Source organism: Ambystoma mexicanum, chromosome 7p (assembly GCF_040938575.1).
Source record: "Ambystoma mexicanum isolate Mex_15411 chromosome 7p, UKY_AmexF1_1, whole genome shotgun sequence".
Classification (NCBI taxonomy): domain Eukaryota; kingdom Metazoa; phylum Chordata; class Amphibia; order Caudata; family Ambystomatidae; genus Ambystoma; species Ambystoma mexicanum.
The window spans coordinates 920,088,526-920,094,525 of NC_090939.1; positions in this window are offsets into that span (position 1 = coordinate 920,088,526).

Consider the following 6,000-nt stretch of genomic DNA (forward strand, 5'->3'; position numbering starts at 1 on the left):
TATATCATGGACATAGAGATTGTATATCAAAGGGGCGGTCACACATCCCTGTTTCACCCCCCTGATTTTCTGCATTTTATCAGTCAGGTGTCCCTCTTGATCTAATGTTAACCTCACTGAGGTGTTATGGTGCAGCAGTCTAAGGTAATACAGAATGCCAGCTGGGCAGCCTAGGACAGTAAGTTTAGACCAAAGACGTTCTCTATGGATCGTATCGAAAGCTGCTTTAAAATCAATGTATAAAGCATATAGCGGCGGTTCACCTTTACTGCGAGCCCTAGATCTCAGCAAATTCATGACCATAAGATTGTGACTCGTCGAATAGCCCTTCCTGAATCCGTATTGGAAATTGGACAGAATATCGGCCCCATCAACCCATGATTGAAGCTCCTTAAGTAATAGTGAGGCAAACAATTTACCTGTTGTATCCAACATGGAGAGGAGCCGATAGTTATTGGGATCTAACCGGTTACCCTTTTTGAACACAGGTATCAATACTACTGTCTGCCATGAGCTTGGTATTGACCCCTGCGCCATTATCTTCTCAAACAGTATAGCCAACACACTCACCCAAAACTCGGGCTGATTTTTAATGATTATGTTGGCTAGACCATTAGGTTCTGGTGCTCTGGTGGATTTAAGAGTCTTTATCTTATTAATTATGGCCAAGTATGATATATCAAAGGGCTTATTGGGTGCTAAGGTTATCTGAGGGCAAGACTCTTCTCTCTGTGGCCTTGTAGGAAATGTACCCATTCCTGCTCTTTAATGGGGTTAACCAATTGGCCCTTTGCTGGCTCCCTGGTTTCCCCAAGGAGTGACCAGATGCTACGCGCATTTTTAGAGCAGATGGTCTGGACTAATTTCTGGTGAGCCAAGGTATTTTCGGCAAATCTTATATTTTTGATGATAGCTCTATGTTGGTTTTTTATTTTCCTCGCAGACACACCTAATTCTTCAGAAGGGCCTAGCTTTTTCTTACTAATACTCAGTTCCCTTCTCAGCTCCCTCTTGGCATCTCGAATCTTCTTGTTAAACGGGGGTAGCCCACCCACATGTCTAATCATACTCATAGATGGAACCATGGCATATGTACGAGAAAAGTCCTTTATCCAATTTTCTATTGATTCAATGGACATGAAGTTGAAGTCGGGTAAGTTCGGCCATTTGTCTATCTCAAGTGCTAATGAGGGCTGGTTTATGTTCTTGGCCGACCACCTAATGTTTGTACCTGCTTTATTTACATATGTTGTGCCCATATTGCTCTTATCAGGTACTCTCTGTTGGATGTTTAATACGCATCGAAGTGCAGAATGATCACTCCATTTGTTTGATGAAACAATCATATCATCAACGTCAAGGAGCATTTTAGGGCACATGAATATGTAATCGAGCGTACTGCTATATGAACCATTGGACCAAGTGTGTTTCCCAGGGTAGTCACTGATAGTATGACCATTCAACATTTCCAGGTCCCATTCATCAAACAATTGGCGCCAACGTGGCCCCTGAGTGTCAGTTTTTGTGTGGATCAATAGACGTCTCTCTCTTAGGTTAGGATTTTGTGGGTGTTTCCCTCCCTCAGCAGGCATGCAACAATTAAAGTCGCCCACAACAATTACTGCTTGCTTTCCAGGTAGGACCGACCAAGAGGCTAATAATTCATGAAGGGCTTCTTTGATTGGTTCACTTATCAAGTCATGAGGAGGATTATATACATTTGTTAATAAGAATTTCCCCCTATTATCCTTAGGTCCATATTCAATCTCAACTGCCATCATATTGTCGTCTATATTACATGGTATCTGACTCGAGGACAGAGAGCTAGCCACTCCTATCAGAAGCCCTCCAAATGGTCTACCTTTTTCACCCCTTTTGGCAAAGGATTGATAGTTTGTATAGCCATCAAGTAGTAAGATGTCCATTGCCCATGTCTCTTGTAGGCATATTAAACTATGTTTCACAACAAAGGTTTCGGATCCCTCTGGAACTAGCAGATGTGCAAATCCTCTACAGTTCCAAGACAGCAATGTCAAATTTCAATGTTTAGGTAGCACCTCAGGGAGAGATTCTGCCAACCATTTTAAGACCAGCTGTACATCTGTGACTTCTACGTTCTTTCCCTAAGGGATCAGGGGGAACTCCACCAAAGTGACTGACCCACCTATTTCCTCATATTCAGTGCAGGGGTCAACTTCATTCAAGTCTGCATCAACCTCAACATCCACAGCCCACAGCTCTTCATGATATTTCCTAATCATCTGTGCGGTGGATAAAAATTTACAGTGTAGGGCTGAAACACAGGGATTAAGGCCTTTCAGTGGTTCCACAAACTGAAAGTCATCAGATTTTAGGACACGTAGTTCCGGGACTGAGTGCAGACGGATTAAGAACTGTGATCGTGGTAGCCATCTGTGTTCGCCATTTTCATACAGATTCTTGATCAAGCAGATCCTATTTGCTGTAAGATCGCCCCGGCCTTGGCTAATCTAGTAGGAGGGTTGCCGGCAGCGGCCAGGGCTAACTGAGGTTGAGGTAATAAGTCAGGACCCCTGGTCTGTATTTCCTCCACCTCTCGGGCATCGTTCTCAAGTCATTCCCATTCGTCTGCCTGTTACTCTAATTCATCCTTGGTCGGTATTCTTCGTTCCTCTGCGCTCAGGTCCACCCTCACTGGTTGTTCCAGCTCGGCCGGCAGATCTTGGTTCTTATCTTGATCAGTGATAAGCCAACTGGAGAGGCAGCCTATTCCCGAGCTAATCTTTTTCTTAGCTCTGGCTGCCCTTTTTTTAGCTTTCTTTGAGCGGCCACCAATATTTGGTGTCTCTCCCCCTGTAGTACCTTGTGTCATGTTTTTCTTGCTCTTTAATGCTTTCTTGGCCAATTTGCGTTGCTTACGGGAATAGAAGACCACCTCGGTCTGATCCACAATTACCAAAGTTTCTTTATCAGATGTGATGTTTATCTCCTCAGTGATAACAATGGCTTCAGATAGATTGATTTCCACCTCTGCTTCCTTGTTTCCTTCATCTATTCGGGTAGTGGTCAATAAGTTTGTGTTTGTAAGAATCAGCCACATCATTTGTAGCAATATTTTGAGAGCAAATTGAAGAGAAGCCACAGAGGATTGAATTTCTGCCAGTTCCTTAGCCCCAGGGAACAGGGTGGAGAGATCTCCTTCCTCCAAATCAGGTGCATCCTCCATTGAAACCATTACCATGTTTGGAGAAGCTGACAGTCGGCTCCTAGGTACCGAATGGCCGATAGCATTGGCTGATGGTGACATAGGATTATTATCTTGTGGCAAGCATTTGTCTTCAGGCAGCCTAGGGATCTGGGGGGTCATCCCTCGCTGGATACTCAGACACAGATCTAATAACGAATTGTTGTCAATATCATCAAAGTTAGTAGAACTCATTGGGCCACCACCCCCATCTCCCGGTAGAACAGGATCCTCGATGATTGTAGAATTAATTTCTGGTATGGGAAGGGGTGGGGGAGACAGTTATTGCCCCCTGTCCCTGTCAAGGAGTTCCCCCCTTCTCACCTGAGTCCGATCTTTGCTGGATTTCTTGGTTGATGCCTTCTTGCGGACGGATCGGGTCTTGAATAAGGCTGCACGAGTCTCTTCCGACTCCAACGTGCGTTCAAAGTTCCAGGATGCAACGATCCAGGAATCCGGGAAAATAAGAGGGTGCACTACACAGCACACAAGTCCAGGAAGTAAGAAGGAAAGGAGAGGGACTAGGAATGGAGTTTAGAAGGGACATAATCAGGGAAAACAATACCGCGAGCTACGGAGCACACGTCTGGTCGCTACTTCGCAATAGCATTGAGACGCGCGGAGCCGCGGGGGGCGTGGTCTATTAATAGAACACGCTACGTCCAACGTGTGGAGCGAGGAAGGTGTTTCACGCTGGATGGCCATGTTGGGAGTACCAGCGAGTGTAAGCCCCGCTGAGACAAGGACCAGGAAGTCCAAAAGGGGCGCGTTCTGTAGGTCATGACAGCATGCCTTCTCCGAAGACCCGTTCCTCCAGGTTTGCCCGGGTGTATGAGGTGAAATTCTTTGAGCAGTTGAGGGGGTCTTCAGATTAGAAAGTGGTTCGCAGGTTCTTTCACTAGGATGATATCCCTTCCATTCAACCAGGTATTGAAGCTGACCCCGTTTATACCTGGAGTCGCATATTCTGGACACTTCATATTCCAGTTGATTGTCGACCAGTAGAGGAGGCGGTCTGCAGGATTTCTGGGAGGATTGGATGTAGGGTTTTAATAAGGATGTGTGAAAAACTGGGTGAATTTTCTTCCAGGAGTCTGGTAGTTTGATCCGGTATGAGACTGGATTTATAATTTCTTTGATGGGAAATGGACCATAGTACCGAGGGGCCAATTTGTTTGGCCGCAGATGTCGGGGTAGTAATTTCGAGGACAACCAGATTTGATCACCAATTGCATAAGAAGGCCCTGGTCTTCTTTTGGAATCCGCATGCCTCTTAGTCTGTGTTCTGGCCTTCTCTAAGTTTTCTTTGGCCTCCTGGTGTACGTTGATGAAGGTTTTGATCCAGGAGTCGACAGTAGGAACCGGCGGGGTATGAGGGAGAACAGAGGGTAGAACCAATGGATGGAAACCTTGGCTACAATAAAAGGGACTGGTTTTAAGTGCTGAATGATTGGAATTGTTGTAGGCGAATTCAGACACAGGTATTAGGAGCGACCAGTCATCCTGAACCTTGGTGGCGAAACATTGAAGATACTGTTCCAGGGTTTGATTAGCACGTTCGGTGGCCCTGTTGGTTTGGGGATGATAACCTGATGAGAAGCCGCGTTGGATTCCCAAAATGCGACAAAGATGTTTCCAGAATTGTGAGACGTATTGAGGTCCTCGATCAGAAATGATCTTGGAAGGAAGTCCATGTAGACGGAATATGTGTTCCAGAAAGATTCCAGCAAGTTCCGACGAGGATGGTAACTTACACAGGGGTCTAAAATGAGCCATATGAGTGAACAAGTCAATGGTAACCATGATGGTCGTGTATCCTCGGGAAGGTGGTAATTCCACAATGAAGTGTGTAGCAATGAATTCCCATGGCCTTGTTGGCAGTGTAGGTTGCAGTAGAAGACACACCGGTCTCTTGTTATCATGTTTATTTTGACTACAGATAGCACAAACTTGGACGTACTGCTGTACGTCGGTCTTCATTCCAGGCCACCAAAACTGTCTTTGTATGAGGAGGAGGGTGTTGGTTATGCCACGATGTCCGGAATGAATTGTATCATGACAGAGGCTAATTATTCTTTGTTGTAATTTCTGTGTGGGAATGACCAATGCATTGTCCTTAAATAAATATCCTTCCTTGACTCTTAGGTTCCATTGATTCTTCCTTGAAATATCCTTCCACAGATCAGAGGATTGGGTTTGTACTCGAATTACTTCCAGGAGATTGACTGCTTGAGCTACAAAGATCGTGTGGGGAAACATCTTAGGGTAGGCCCTATCTTCATAGTTACATAGTCAGGACGTCGAGATAAGGCGTCAGCAATCAGGTTTTGTGATCCGGGAACATGAGTGATGTGGTACTGGTACTGGGCAAAGAAGTAGGCCCAACGCGCCTGACGACTCTTCCTTCACTCCAATGACTGTAGAATTTGAAGATTCCGATGGTCCGTGCGGACCTGAACTGAATGTCTAGCACCCAGAAGTAGATGTCGCCATTCAGTGATGGCTTGGCGGATGGTTAATAGTTCCTTTTCCAGGACGGAGTAGTGTCTCTCACTGGGAGTCAGGGTTTGTGAAAGGTAAGCAATGGGGTGTTCCAGTTTATCCTCAAATTCCTGCTTCAACACCGCTCCTATGGCATAGTTAGAGGCATCCGTTTCCACTAGGAATGGTCGATTTTTGTCGGGTTGGGCTAAGATGGGGGCTTGCGTAAACTCTGCCTTTAAACGTTGGAATGCCTTATCTTGTGGTGTAGACCAGATAAAGGGGGTGTCTTTCTT